Below are 16,010 nucleotides of genomic sequence, written 5' to 3' on the forward strand. Positions count from 1 at the left end.
ATTCCTAGTAGTTATATGTGGGTTCCTTTAGAAGCCTGACCTTGCTTTATCACTTCAGTATGCCCTGAGCTGCCTGAAATTATACTTAATGCCATGGCTGAGCTACACCTCTCTTCTCTGCCGATAGGTCTTGAATCTGCTAAATGTCTCAGGGGCTTCTGCATGTCAAGTGGAATTTGGAGAATTGAAGATGATGCGGTGGTTGTAGGAAGTTGTTGTGGTCTTTGCTCCAAGCAAGGAAGTCTAATTTTAACTCTTTTCTCCATTCACTTAATGTTTAATAGCAGCTTCTGCCTGTACGAATACAGGGCCATACAGTGATGAGCATGATACATGTAGACCAGACCTCATAGACCTTATAGTTTAGTGGGAGAGAAATAAACTTTTTTATTTTGAACAATTTTATTTGAACAATTGCATGAAGATGTGTGACCAGCACTATGAAAGCAAGGGAGAGAAAACTAAAAGAGCTCGTTGTGACAGGCCTGGTCAGAGTGGGCAGGGAAGGCTTCCCTTAGGAAGAAAGTCTGTAAGTCATTGACTCAGGAAGTCCGTGGCTTAATGACTGCTATTTGGGCCTTGAAGGTGAATTTGACCTTCTAAGTGTGCTGCTTTGCACTCTTCCAAATTGCAACTATTTTGAATAGGAATTAGCCCTCCTGTGACACTGTTCTTAGGCAGTGCTGTGCTACCAGTGGTACCATATGTATTTGGTCTTTGCTCCCGGCACAGAGCTAAAACCCTTGAAATTTCCTGATAGGAGCGCCTTTTGTTACTCATAATGAGCCCTTCTTAGCCACCTGAGTTTATGCTAATGAGGTGACTCTGGGCCCCTGGAGAATTTCAGGTTGGGGGCTGGTCACCAGGGGAACCAGCCTTGTGATTAGAGGGTTGGAACTTTTTTTTTTTAACGTTTTTTTTGTTTTTTGTTTTTTGTTTTTTTTGAGAGGGAGAGGGAGACAGAGCATGAGCAGGGGAGGGGCAGAGAGAGAGAGGGAGACACAGAATCTGAAGCAGGCTCCAGGCTCTGAGCTGTCAGCACAGAGCCCGATGTGGGGCTGGAACTCCAGAGCGAAAAGGTCATGACCTGAGCCAAAGTCGTACACAGACTGAGCCACCCTGGAGCCCCAAGGATTGGAACTTTAAATCCGACCTTGAGGGAGCAGGGAGGGGAGAGGGGTTGGAGATGTTTCATTGCCAGTGACCAGTGATTTACACAGGTCAACCATGTCTATGTCATGAAACGTCCATAAACACCCCTAAATGACAGGGTTTGGGGAGCTTCCCGATTGGTTCTTGGGAGGGTGGCACCTTCAGATTGGGCATAGAAGCTCCACACCCACCTCCCCTTCCCCCACCAAGACTACCACCAAATACCATGCGGTGTGCATCTCTTCCGTTTGATGTTCCTGAGTTGTATCCTTTAATAATAAACCTACTGCTTTGTGTTTTCCTGATTTCTGTGAGTCATTCAAATGAATTGCCAAACTTAAGGAGCGGGTTACAGGAACCCTTGGATCTATTACAAAGTCAGACAGAAGTGTGGGTTGTCTGGGTCCTGGGACTTGTGACTGGGTCTGACATGGGGGCAGTCTTGTGGGACTGAACCCTTAAACCTGTACAGTCTCACGCTATTTCGAGGTAGTGTCAGAATAGGACCGCACAGTAGGACACCCATACAATGTCAGAAAAAAGACATCTCGCCATGTTTACTCTAAATGTGAACCAGACATTTTTCTGCTCTGGCAGAGGATCAAGTGGAAACCAGTCATTTTGACTACCAGCAGCCATTATCCAAGTTGCACACATGAAGCATTAATTTAACACCAAGGTGAAAGTGGACTTTCTACCTGAAACATAGATGCCAGGAGGGCTTGTTCTTTCAAAACTGACCTCTCTCTCTGTTAATGCCCTTGCTGGATGCTTCAGTCTTCCACACCTTCTTGCAGGGAAGAGATAAGCAGTGTCAGCTGACTGGAATGCTGTAAAAGGCCTTCTCTGGGTTATACGTAGGTAGGCACGGCTGCACTTCATTGGCATTGTGAGCCAGAGGTTGTGGGTGTTAACGTTGTCTTTTCCTCTTTCTTCAACTGACAGAATATAAATGGTCCATTATCAGTCCATTTTTGCAAGGTTGCCTTGGGAAAGAATTTTCTACTTACATTGTTGTCTTCTCACTGTGCAGTTCTGTGTTTGGGCCACAAATTTCTACCTGGACCCCTGGGCCTTTCGGAAATATTCCTTTGACTTTGGTAGTGGGACTTCAATGATAGGAGGTGTCAGTGACCTTGTAACTCTCACTGTTTTGTTTCCTTGGAACCAAAGTGGTATAAGTAAAGTTCACTTCATGGGTTGTTTTGTTTCGATTTAAGATAATATTCCAAGGCCAAAGGCATCCAAGACCCATGGGGCCTGTATGATTGTCCATACTGTACAAGGAAGGCCTGGAAGTCCAGATTGGGTGCATTGATTTGCTAAGCCCATGTAGATGGTGGTGGAGGCAGGCCAGGGACTCATAGTGCACACTTTCCACACTACAGCCATGCAAAACAGCCCCTGCCTCTAATTCTTGCTTGTGGTGGGAATGGAGAAGTGAGGCTTCACTTGATCAGCAACAAGGCCCCAGGGTTGGGGCAACAAGAGGTATAAAAATAAACAAAAGTTGGACAGTTTGCACTTGCGTAAAGCTACTCCAGAATACGTACAGGGGGAGCAATCACTCTGTATTCCCAGAATTGACTACCATGGCAATGACTGCTGCTGTCCAGGGAGAAGCAAACTTCTGTAAAAATGCTCAGTATCTGGGAGCATAGACACTGATAACATGTAGATAGGAACAGAGGTAGAAGCTTTAAAAATCCCTTCTCCTCACAGTGATAGTCCAAAGTGTATCAGAATCCTCGGCACAGGCAGTGTGAGCTGGGGTTAGGAGAGCCATAGCTAACTTGTCAGGTTGAGTGAGTGCCCACAGTGAGCCACAGGGTGAAGCACCCTTTCTTCTGAGTCCAGCTATTCTCAAATGCGTGATGATCACCGAATATGTGACCCAGTCTGCCCAGTCTTTTGGAGTCAAGCCCTGGCATTCCTGGGAAGGAAACAGCAAAAGCCAGTAAAACACCAAGAGAAGCTGGATAACACTTGTTTCCATCACATTCCATTGTCAGGCCTCCCAACCCCTCCTTGTGATACTATTTTATCTTTATAATAACAACAAAAAAATCAGGAGGTGATATGTTTTAGAAAGAGCTCTCTGGCTGCAATGTGGAAATGGGACCAAGGAGGTCAAGAGAGGAAGACATTCAGTTGTCTTCACCAAAGATTCGATGGGCTTTACCCAAGACAGTGGTAGCAGGAATGCAGAAGGGGCTACTGTAAGAAAAGAACTTGTAGATTTGAGGGAATAGAGGGAAAGAAGGTTTTGGGGTAGATTCCTGAGCTCTTGATATTACTACCAACCTTCAGCATCATTCACCTGTCAGGCTGGATGTTGCTACCAATATTCAGGGATCCAAGAAGAGCAGGTTTGGTGTGGGTGTGAGCAGAAATGGTGGATTTAGTTTGGGATGTGTTGAGTGCGAGTTGTTCCCACACATCTCAGTGAATAGCCAGGAAGGTGTTAGGGAGATGATTTTTAGGCTCAGCGTTAGGAAGCAGGGTTCACCATATGGGTTTGGGGATCACATATGCAGAGGTGGTAGATGACGCTTTCAAGCAGAGGATGTCACCCGAGGAACACATATATGGCACAAGGACCAAATCATGGTGAACTCCGGTGCTTAAGGGAAGGGGTTGTATTAGGACCCTTGCATGGTTTCCAGTTACCTCTCTACCTTCAATTAAAATCAGTGTTTTTGTTAATATGCTTGACCCAATGACTTTCTTTTCTTGCTATGAACCACTTTTACTCTCTTTTTAGCAAGACTGATTTATTAGTTGCCAATTGTAGACCATTCATTGCTCTCTTTCTAAGAAAACCTACACTGTTGGTCTTTGAGTTCATGTTTTCTCTGGTGCTGTCACTGTTTTCTTTTAAAGACCTCAGTTTTCACCGCTCCAGAGGGGTCTTTTCAGATTAGGTGTCCCCTAACTCTAACTGCAATTAATTAACTCAGAGGACAGTGGAATACTGGAAGTGGAGGGTCTATCTATCATTTGGCTTTTCCTCCAACATGACAAGTAAGTAAAGTCAGGTCAAATGAGGTAAGGTAACTTACTTAACTTATACTGTCAGAGCAATGGAAAGCAGGAAGTAGAAACTGGGTCTCCTGACACCTGGTCAGGGGTTTTCTGATAAGCCATACTGCCTTGTGGTCTTGATTCTTCTCTATGCCACTGTGATGGTTACTTTCCTTTATTTAAATATCCAGTCTCATTCCTGCATTCCCTCATCCTCCTGCAGTATACCCCATACAGAGAGGCAGAGCAATGATTTCTCTTATTAAATTAGCTCTCATTTGATATGGATCATTACCTCTGTCCTCTTGGGCCTTAGATGGTCATTTCCATCCCACATATCCAGAGCCCAAGGAAGTAACAAGGCAACTGTACAAAAATGAGTTCATAATTATGAGAGTCTCAGGAACTGATTGATTGATGAGTGTAAGTGCCCAGTACGTATGTCTGCTATCACTAAAGCAAATCGTTATGATTACTCTTCTTTAACTACTTCCCAACACACAGTCTCTCCACATTACCACCAACCTCTCCCTCCACCCCAACTCCCACCCTGACCCTCCAAACCCCCATCTGCCTCTCTCCCCAGCCCTCCTTCACATTAGGCTATCCTTGTTGACACCTTCTGCTAGATTGACCTCTTAATAAAAGAAGATTAATAAGAGGCTCAAGTACTTTTCAAACCCATCTAAAGTTATTGGTGATTTTTGTAAACATATGGGTGCTTCAATGATTAGGGGGAAAAAAGATCTCATAGGCATGCTTACCTAGATAGTCACTGGAAGATTTTTGAATGTGTTAGCTTCATATATGGCTATTTATCTAGGATAAAAGAAAATCTATGCCTTTTCTGGCCAAATTAGTAGTATCATATTCTCTCACACAGCCAAATCCTAATTCAAGGTAACAAACAAAATTGATAATTAAATAGTATTTATTATAATCTATGGATTATGGCTAAAGCAAATTTGACACAGTAGACACTTTGTACGTATTGGTGTGCCTTCTAGGACATTGGGGCCCACACTATATTTAATTTGCATAATCCATTTTGTTAATTTAAAGCAGTCAGAACAGTTTTTATGTTTTACATGGTTATAGGTTTCTTTGTGGTAAAATATACATGACATAAGATGTGCATCGTTAACCATTTTTAAGTGTATAGTTCTATGACAGTAAGTTCATGCACATTGTTGTGCAACTATGGATTTTAAAACATGGCCTTTGCTTGGGTGACATTGGCTCTATCTGACTTGCCTGCAGCATGAATCTTGACTCGAAAGACAGGCACTGCATCAAAAAGTGGGGGTTCCTTGCCCAGGCTAACTTACTTTTGTATCAGCATGTATTGTTTTGTCTTCCCTCTGGGCCATATATTAAATAATTGAGGTAAGTTACATTTATATTTCACAACACTTTCTAATAACTGGAATCATGTGATATATTGCAAAATCCAACATCCAAATCACTCATTTAGGTGGAGAACGAAACCCCCTAACATCCAGTCTGGTTTCTCTTTACAGGATAAGACTTTAAAGCCAATCTTTAAAAGATTAATTTTGGATAAAGCTGCTACACTGTTAATAAATTACCACTTTTGAGTGCTTACTTTGTACCTGCTGCTGTGCTAAGCATTTGATTTATGGTTATCTCATTTAATTCTTAAAATAACTCCATTGTCCCTATTTTATAGATGAGAAAATTGATACTTAGCTTATCTAAGATCAAGCAGGTGGTAAATGACCAAGTCAAAGATGGATCTGACTTTCACCATTCTGCTGCAGCTCCCTTCCAGGTCTCTCAAACATTCATGAGAGTTTTATAATAAGAATTAGGCCTAACAAAGGCACTAACATACTAGAAAGTAACAAACATACTGAAGGCATGTGATACTTCTTTATTAAGTAATTCAGAAGGAATGTCATCTGTAGGGGATATGGTATTAATTTCTTGGAACTGCATTTTAATAGGAAAGCCAGGAAGAAAAGCCTCGTAAAATATCATTTAAATACAGATTCAACTTCAGTTAGTTATTCCTCTTGTCATAAAATTGATGGGGGAATGTTTCTTTGTAAGAAGCTGTGCCTGCAGGGTGCACCCTTGCTCTGGCTATCTGGCATGTCAGTCTTAATTAATTACATAATAGAGGCAGGCAGGATGCAGGGAGCTTTTGTTGATTCTGTATGGGGATGGAGTACTGAGTAATGAGCTGGGAAACCTGCAGAGATCGGATTTTTAGATTGTGTCTTTTGGTTCCTCTAAAAGATAGATTGTAATTTTTTTTTTTTACAGAGAGATGCCACGTTCTATATAAAACTCCTTTTTATATAGTTCATTGGAGAGGCGGTGTAGCAGATGGCTCATAGCGCTGGTTGGTGTGAATTTGGGGTTCGCTGTGTGAGCTTGAGCAAGTTTCTTCATGTCTCCAGTCCTCAACTTTCTCACCTTTAGAGCTAAGATCATAATACCTCCCTCACTGAATACATGGTAATGGTAGCCTTCCCTTTTCCATCTCCTACCTCTTAATTCAACAGCTAGTTATTACTAAGAATCTCTTGTGTGTTAGGTCCTGCCCAGGACACTGCACTCTTCAAAGAGCTCAAAGGGAGAGGCTGAAAGGCATCTAACCAGCTCTTTGTGATGCAGTTTAATGGCAGTGTAATAGAACTATCAGTACTCCCTAAATGCTGAAGAAGCCTGAGGAATGTTTTGAGTACTTATTCTGAGTGGGGGGAGAGTGGATAGCAGCATTCATTTTAAACATCTTTTGTGTTTAACGGTCATTTAGTACTTGGTGAACATTAACCCTTTTAGGATTAATTTTAGGGTCAGAAGTGAATTTGATCTAAATACCAGGGTGATTTGCAGTGCATGGCAATTGATATTTATCGTTGGGTTAAGAATATGTGGTAATGGATGTAACACTCTTTACAGCGATCCCTATGAGAAGTTACCAATTTTATGAGACTGAAACCATCCAAAAGACATACAGTATTTTGAGCTTGGCCATAGCTCACAGGAATTGTGGAATTACAATACTTACAGAGCATCTAAGATCTGGCAGACCCTGAGGAGATGAGAAATATTCTTGCCTTCCCAGGGCCTATGGTCTTGGGGATGGGTGGGAAGGGCAGGTAGGCACAAAACAGCATGATACACACCATCCTTGTTGGGGTGAAAACTCGATACTTCCACTGGTCTTGGTATTATTCCTGTTGCATTGTACTTTTCATTTGTACAAAAGAATTGTGAAATCTAACTTGATAAGATATTAAAGCCATTTAGGAATGCTGTGGCATTTATCCAGTGACCCATCACTGATTCAAAATGACTCACCATCATTATAATGCAGCCAGTCATGGTAAATTGACAGCGGTTCTCCGTTCAGGTTTGTGAGATGTCATGTTTGGTGGTGAAATTGGCAGGTGTAAATTTTTTTCCTTTCTTCCTGAAGAGTGAAGGCTTAGCCTCTGCTTCTGAATCTCTGGATGTATCATGGGGTGATGGAAATGCCAGAGGTTCTGTCCCCTCCCTCTGCTTTGCTTTCTCACCCTTTGAGACTCATCATGTGTGTGGTTGGGTTCATGGACCATTCACAGAGCTGGGCCTCTTCCTCTGTACTTGGTTCCTAACTGGGTGGTAAGACCTGACCTAGTATTATTTGTTCACTCAGTAATTATATACTAAATATTTATGGTGGGAATAGAGGCAAGACTGAAACATGGGGGAACAAGAGATAAACTAATAATTTGTTACCCTGGGCAGGCTAATGATTTGATGCCACTTCAGACTGTTATTCTTTATATATTTATTCACAACATTTTTTAAGAGGAAAAGCCAAGCCCTGTGTGAGAGGGAAAGGGTAGCCAAAGAACCCCTCAAGTTCCTAGCATCTCAACTGACCAGAAGTAAAATAGCAGACCCCTTCTTTTTCCTTGCAACCACACTCTGTACAATCCCTGAGAAAAGTTCTGGTGGATACTATTCTTATTTAATCTAGTTAAGTTTCCAGAGATGTTTTCAACACCCTGCTGATGAATCTGTACATGCAAGCTGCCGTAACATGCAGGCTTTTAATCTAGCACTGGAAAGAGATACCGAGAGCAGTCCTGGAGATGTAGATAATAAGATGCTGTCCCAGCACTCAAGGAACTTGAGGCAATAGCTTATTGTATATGATAAAACAGTGGGAGAGAACTGTTAGTGTCATAGGAACACAGATGGAGGTCAAGGTGGCTCATGGAAGTGATTCATGGAGGTGATCAGGATAGGACAGATGGTGAAAGGAAATGTCCCTCTTTTAAGTACATCTGATATTCATAGTTTGAACTTTTCAAACTGATGAAATAGGCCATTATATAACCTAAAGCCTTAAACTTACGGAATTGCCCAAGGCAGGATGAAGAAGTGTGATATTGCAGTGACTCTTGCCATATCTGACTTACAAAATGAGATCGGGTTACTATGCAGAGATTTTTGACTTCTTGCTAAACCTTAAAGGGAAAGATTTTATTTAGCCATCTAAAACACAAATTTGCCCAAATGGAAAGCCAATTTTCAGATCCCAAAGTTTTATAACCGTTCTTTGCTTAACTACAAAGGAGTTCATTTTGTCAGTCTCCCCTATCTCTACTGACCAGAAGGAAATCAGAGCATCCAGACTTCTCTGCTTTCAAAGTAAAAGGCTGGGGGCCTCCTGTTTTTCTGTCATAGTTGATCGTCCCCTATTGTTCTTTAATCCCCAGTCCTTGGGGGGGAGGGGCGGGTATTCCCTTATATGTCCCTCACTAGGAACCTCCCAGAGGGAGCTCTTATTTGAGAAAGGCAATTCTTTTTTTTTTTTTTTATATGAAATTTATTGACAAATTGGTTTCCATACAACACCCAGTGCTCATCCCAAAAGGTGCCCTCCTCAATACCCATCACCCACCCTCTCCTCCCTCCCACCCCCCATCAGCCCTCAGTTTGTTCTCAGTTTTTAAGGGTCTCTTATGCTTTGGCTCTCTCCCACTGTGACCTCTTTTTTTTTTTTTTCCCTTCCCCTCCCCCTAGAAAGGCAATTCTTAGTGTTGTGTGTCCTCTCCTAATCTTCCAGAATACGTGTTTTGAGATTATTTTGGAATTGACTTTGTAAGTGAAAGTGAACACGTCTTGTGTCCTGCCACTGGGGAGAGAAAATGTTTTTTTAGGGGGGGGGGGTAGGTGATGCCAGTTTTATAAAACCCATTAGCCTCGCAAGCTGGAGGAGCCACTGACCCCACAGCCCATGTCAGCACGGGTCGGTCAGCGTTACTCCGGCAATCAGAGTCCTGCCTGTTTTTAAGCTGCCTAATGTGGACTATTTATTCTGTTAGAACAAGCATTGTCATTTAGTATTTTCACATTTCATTTTTCTAACTGGTGCTTTTGTTTGGGGCTGAGGAGGAAGAAAGGCGATAACTTTTGCTGTAGTTTCTAAAATTAGTTTGAGTGATTTGGTTTTAGCCTCGGTACAGAAACCGAGCTACATTCTGTTGTTTTTTTTTTTTTTTACTTGGCAGCAGTCACTTCACTCGGAGATGACAAGCTGTCATTGTAAGAGCTGTCGTTACATTTCCGTCTTCTCAGCAAAATACTCCTCTGGTGTAGGTAAATAAATGTTAATGAAATTTGTTAATAAAACATGTTGAAAAGCGGTCACCTCCACTCCATCAAAGAAATGCAAAATAAAGAAACAATAAAATAACTTAGAATGGAATTAGCATAGTTTTGTGTTTTTGGTTTTGTTTTTGTTTTTTTAATGATGATAACCACATCTGGTGAGGGTGCTACTCATATATTGTTTATAGAAAAGAAAATCAGTGTATTTCTTGAGAAACAATTGGTTGTTATATATCAGAGGCCTTAAAATGTTTATGCCCTCTGGCCCATTACTCTCACTTTTAGAGATCTATGCAAAGGAAATCATATGAACAGAGTACAGGGATATTTGCAGTATTATTAGTAAAGGGGGAAAAAGGGAAAATCCAAGATTCAGTAAGGAAATATTTTTTTTAACTATGACATACATATGTACTATTACACTCCTAAGAAAAATGATGTTGGGCTCCTTGGGTGGTTCAGTCAGTTAAGTGTCTGACTCTTGATTTTGGCTCAGGTCATGATCTCAAGGTTCGTGAGATTAAGATTGAATCTCTCTGTCACCACAGACCTCTCTCTCTCTGCTACTCCCCTGAACGCTGTCTGTCTCTCAAAATAAATAGGGGCCACCTGCATGGCTCAGTCTGTTGGGTGTCTGACTTCAGCTCAGGTCATGAATGATCTCACGGTTCATGGGTTTAAGCCCTGCATCAGGCTCTGTGCAGCCTGCTTGGGATTCTCTCTCTCTCTCTCTCTCTCTCTCTCTCTCTCTCAATCTCTCCCCCCCCATTCACACTTTCTCTCTCAAAATAAATGAATAAGCTTAAAAATTTATAAATAAATAAACTTTATTATAAAAACAAAAACAAAAATGATGTTCAGGGACATGCCTGGCTGGCTCATTCGGTAAGAGCATGTGACTCTTGATCTTGGGGTTGTGAGATCAAGCCCCACATTGAGAATAGAGACAACTTCAAAATAAAATCTTTTTTTAAAATGCTGTTTAGAGAAACTGTGACAACACTGAGAAAGCCTATGATAAATAATAGGCAAAAATGTTGTGCCATTGAATTTTACAATGGCATAGTTTGTGTAAAACTAGCAGGCCAGCAAACAACAACAACAAAACAAAAACAGTGGCAACAAAAACTGGAGAGAGAAACTATCCCAAATATTGGCTCCCCCCACCCCACCATGTTTCCTCTTTTTTCTATAAGAAACATGGATATTTTCAATGGGTTTTTTCAATGGGATTTTTCTATTATTTATAAAGTGAGTGGTACCTGAGATATAATGCTTATCTCATTCTCAAGTAAACATTTAGTGTTCATATTTTATGCCTTGTAAATTGCTGTGGTGATGACATTAAATTGTAACTTGTGCTAGTCCCTGGGTCACTCCCTGGGTATTAGTCGATAACCTTCGCAAGAGATCAGAAGGTGATCTCTTTAACAACGCTCACTTTTTTAGTTACTTTTTGTATGTTTCATAAAGTTATTATAGATGTTGGAAATCTTAGAGCTGCATGAGCGGATAACTTGTCTTGCAGTCTGATGGGTAAAATGTAACAATATGTTTATGATTTCTCTTTAGGAATTTTTCAAATAGAAACTAATTGCAGAGTTTCCAGTTGACCACCATTCATAGGGTAAGACTAACATTCTGAATTGTGAACACATGGTAAAGATAATTACTCTTAACATTGGTAGCTTGGGGCAAATACTGACTACTTAGTATGTAAAAAGAGATTGTTATTTTGACCGACATTTTGAATAAAATCTTTTTTAGGTTTTTCAGCCAGTTAATAAACAGACAATTAAATCTCTGTACATTTCGGTAAAATGTCATCTTGCTATCCTTCGTTGGTCTTGTATGTTGCAAAATATATGTGTGTATGTTTGATATTTGTCATTTTTTTAAACCTTAAAGATCTGAGGAATTTAATGTCAATGACAGGCTTGGACTCTGTAACTCCATGTCTATAGTTTTCTGGGTTTTGTTCAAGGTAGGGTTTTTTATGCATGGAATCAATTTGCCATGTTTCCATAAGTAAACGATAGCCATGCTTTCCCAAATTACGTAAGTCAAAAATAAAAAAGTCCTATTCTCTGTTGCTTCCTAGAAACATCACTTATCTTTTATAATTGTGGCAAATTAATCTTAAATTAGTTCTGTGGCAGAGCTTTTGACTTTGACGTAATGACCAATGAATTTGTACACTGTATTAAGTAGCATGACTCTCTAGTATTGTGAATATGACAGATATCTTGAAAAGTGTATCGCCCAGCTCTGAACATATATAATCTAGGTTAAGGAGTGGTGAGGACAGTGCCTCTGTCCTCTAATGTATTGTGAACACCCTTCTTTTTATAGATGAAGGTATAGATCCTTTGATGTCTTCAGTATATCCGCATAGCCCTGCTGATCCGCTGAGTTGACTGTGAGTTTTTAAAAGCTAACATGAGATCAGCTACTTCTCTCCTTAAGGCTCTTCAGTGTCTTTCCCATCACTCCTGGGCTGTTTCTTATCCAAACTCTGTGTATTGTCTGCAGGCCCTCTCACTCCTCTGCTTTCCCCAGGTTCCTGACATTCCAGCCTGGGGCCTCCTTTCTGATCACCCATTCATAAGCTTCTTCCTCCTTTTTCTTGGAATGATCTTCCCCAATATCATTGCATGGCTGGCTCCATTCAGGTCTAAAGAGGCCTTCCCTGTCTGCCCACTCTAAAGGAGCTCTAGGAGCACCTGGGCAGCTCAGTCAGTTGAGCGTCCAACGTCATGACCCTCAGGTCACAATCTCACTGTTCATGAGTTTGAGCCCCATATCGGGCTCGGGTTCACTGCTGTCAGCGCAGAGCCCCCTTCATATCCTCTGTCTCTCTCTCTCTCTCTCTCTCTCAAAAATAAACAAATATTTAAAAATGCTTTAAAAATAAATAAAGGAGTTCTATATTCTTCATGGCATTTCTGATTTTATTATGGTTGTCTGTTTGGTTGCCTCTCTTCCCTTTTTCCTCAGTAAGGTCTCTGAGAGCAGGGATCTTTCTGTCTTGCATATCTATATTTCCTGAACCCTCTGAACTCCCCTGGGCACATAATAGGCATTCTACAGACTAAAACCCTGACCTCTCTTTGAGAAATGCTGCTGTTAAGATATTTCACCCATTCTCTTTGGGTATTTTCTTTATATAGAATCAGATGTAGTACGTACTAGGTTTAGCCGTCATCCCACCCATTTGATACTGGTGACAGCATGACATGGTGGTGCTGACTTTCAACTATGCGTGTCTTCTGTCCACAACAGGACTGTAAATCCCATGAAAGCAGAAACAAGGTCTCATATTTTCTCGGTATGCTTTTGTAGTCCTAGCCTCCATAACTGAGTGCATATAAATGTTAAGTTTAGAGAAAGGGTTAAGACTAGTGGCTTAATCATATTTTTAGCCTTTCTAGAGCACACTGGTTTGTCCCAAAGCAAAAAAAAAAAAAAAAAAAAAAAAATCATTTTGATTTATAGTTAAAAATATATATATAACAAAGAAATATTCTGGACTCCATTTGCAAATTCATGTTATGAAACCCTGTTTATTTTGTTAGGAAGAGCCTATTATTTAAATTTTTTTTTTCAACGTTTATTTATTTTTGGGACAGAGAGAGACAGAGCATGAATGGGGGAGGGGCAGAGAGAGAGGGAGACACAGAATCGGAAACAGGCTCCAGGCTCCGAGCCATCAGCCCAGAGCCTGACGCGGGGCTCGAACTCACGGACCGTGAGATCGTGACCTGGCTGAAGTCGGACGCTTAACCCACTGCGCCACCCAGGCGCCCCGGAAGAGCCTATTATTAATTAGGACAGGTGGCCAGAATCAATGCTCTCAACCTCCCAGCTCTTTTGAAATTAGGAAATGTGACCATAATTCCATGCCCTGGAGAAGCAATTTAAACACCTCTAAACTTTAGGTTTCTTACTTGTAAAGAGTTGCACTCTGATCTCCATGGTTTCCTCCTGGATTAAATAGCCCATGTGACTCAGCTCTTGTGAAAGTAAGTAACCAGTGGAAAAGCGATTGTAATGGTGATCTCAGCTATCAGCCAGACATTCGAAAGGAGAGCATGTAGATTCACAAGAGCCAAATTGCATGTTTACTGTGGGTGGTGGGAGGGGGAGGCAAGAAAACATTTTTATTAACAATGAAGATGGTGAAGAAAGGTCTGAGGTGGCCTTCTGTTTACACATCCTAAGAATTATGTAGCCACTGGTGGCTTATGTGCTAGTGTTAATATTATAATGTGACTGCAACTTCTTTCATTTTAAATGGATTCTAGAGAATTTGGTAGCTTACTGAACTCATCAAAGAATTGAGATGTCTTTTCCTAAAAGGACAGTCGCCATCTACGTTAAATAAATCATGTGTTCTGTAACTGTTAGAAACAAGGAAAAGTAAAGCCACGTTTTACTTTTTTAAGTTCAGAACAACTCAGATTTAATAAGGAGTTCTAGAGTTATTACCATGGTGTTGTCATATTCAGCAAGTGTCTTCTGGGGCTTCAGATGATTAATTTTCCTAGGATTTAGAATATTATTTACGATTGTTTCAGAGACCCATTGCCACTGTACAGCTTTTGGTAAGAAGCTGCAGAATGCTAGTTACGCAGCACATTTTTCCTTTGGTTTCTCTGTGTTATCAACCATGATGTCAGACTCTTTCCTTGAATTTCTGTGCTCCAGAAACACCACGTTTCTCTTTTATCTCACTGACCCTGCTTCTTTCTCCCCCTTTGTTCCTCTTGGTCTGAGAGTTCTTCCTCACGGGATTTATTATCTAGGAAAGAGATTTTGTTCTTCATTCACTCAATTCTTTCTCTCAAAGAGTTAATTCACTTCTATGGCATATCTACTACTTAAATATTCTTGAGTCCCTATGGTGAATTAAAGATGTCTGTAAATGCTCTAGTTGGGGTCTGTTACACTTCCCTTTAAAAATCTGGGCTGGCCCTGTTACCCTTTTTGAGCACTCAAACATGGCAGAGATGGTGTGGAGTTATTTCTAAGGCTGGAATTTAAGGAAGTGTGTAGCTTCTGCTATTGTGTGCTTGCAGTGTTCCTTAGAACTTAGCTGCCTTGCTGTGGGGCAGCCTAAACAGCCATATGGAGTAGTGGCCGGGCCTCTGGTCATTAGCCTAAGCTGAGCTGTAGACCAGCAGACAACCCAAATGCCAGTCCTGTGACTGAGGCGTTTTAGAACTTACAGCCCTCCCAGCATTCCAGTCAACACCATGTGAAACAGAAGAACTGCTTCATCATCCCACAGAATCATGAGAAATGATAAATGGTTGTTTTAGCCACGAAGTTTCGGATTTTTTTTTTTTTTTTTTTTTTGGCATAGCAGTAAAGAACTAAAACAAAAATTTGTACCCAGAAGTGAGGTGCTGCCGTGACAAAACATCTGGCATTGGCTTTGAGACCAGATGACGGTGAAGGTCTGAAGGGAAGTAAGACAACTATTAATGGTAGCTGGTAGGGCGATGAAGAAATTGCTTTTTGAGGATATAAAACAGTACCCTTGTTTCATACTGACAGGAAAACCGACAAGACTTGTATCTCCAATAACACGGAAGATGGAAAATGAACCCAATGGATTTGTATATCCAGCTTAGGGGATTTTCTAGCAGAATGTTGGAAGCGTCAAATGACTTTTTTAACCACTCATGACCAAAGTATTGCAAAAGAGAGATGAATTAAAGAAGAAACTGTTCAGATTTTAAGTAGACTTTAGAGGATGTGTTTCCAATCCAGAATTTTCTAGGGTTGTAAATAAAACTGTGTTTCTCATTCCCTGCTTCTCGACTCAGCAAAAAGGTACTCAAAGTAAGAAATGGCCTCAGGTGGAAAGAACAGATCCAGAGCAATACTGCCAATAAAACTTAATCTCAAGGTACAAATGAAAGCAAGGGCATAGCGGCAAGACCCTATATTATGACTTCAAAAAGATGTAAGTCTGTGCCTCCTGGGGCTTCTTAACTAGATAACAGGGCTTCCAAGGACCTTAAGAATGTTGTCCCACAGCCTCCTCTACTTAATTTAGACGACAAGATCCTGGACTTCAAGCCTGAACTCGATACCAGAGTTGGACGAAATTTTTAGGGGCTTGGAAGAGGGTGAGTGTGCTTTGCATGTAGGAGGACTTCACAACATTTGTGGGCAGAGAGACCAGGGAA

The 16,010-nt window shown here is 41.1% G+C and overlaps 1 protein-coding gene across 2 annotated transcripts in view; it reads left to right on the top strand.

Moving 5' to 3' along the window:
* Window positions 1–11,383: 11,383 nt before the first annotated feature.
* Window positions 11,384–16,010, top strand: part of LRRC8B (leucine rich repeat containing 8 VRAC subunit B) — a 37,566-nt gene continuing 32,939 nt past the window's right edge. For both annotated transcript variants that reach the window (XM_032594335.1, XM_032594334.1), the window contains exons 1-2: window positions 11,384–11,440; window positions 12,166–12,232. The gene's annotated coding sequence lies outside the window, so the exon portion shown is untranslated. The remainder of the gene's footprint in view (window positions 11,441–12,165; window positions 12,233–16,010) is intronic.

Source organism: Lynx canadensis, chromosome C1, assembly GCF_007474595.2.
Source record: "Lynx canadensis isolate LIC74 chromosome C1, mLynCan4.pri.v2, whole genome shotgun sequence".
NCBI classification, from domain to species: domain Eukaryota; kingdom Metazoa; phylum Chordata; class Mammalia; order Carnivora; family Felidae; genus Lynx; species Lynx canadensis.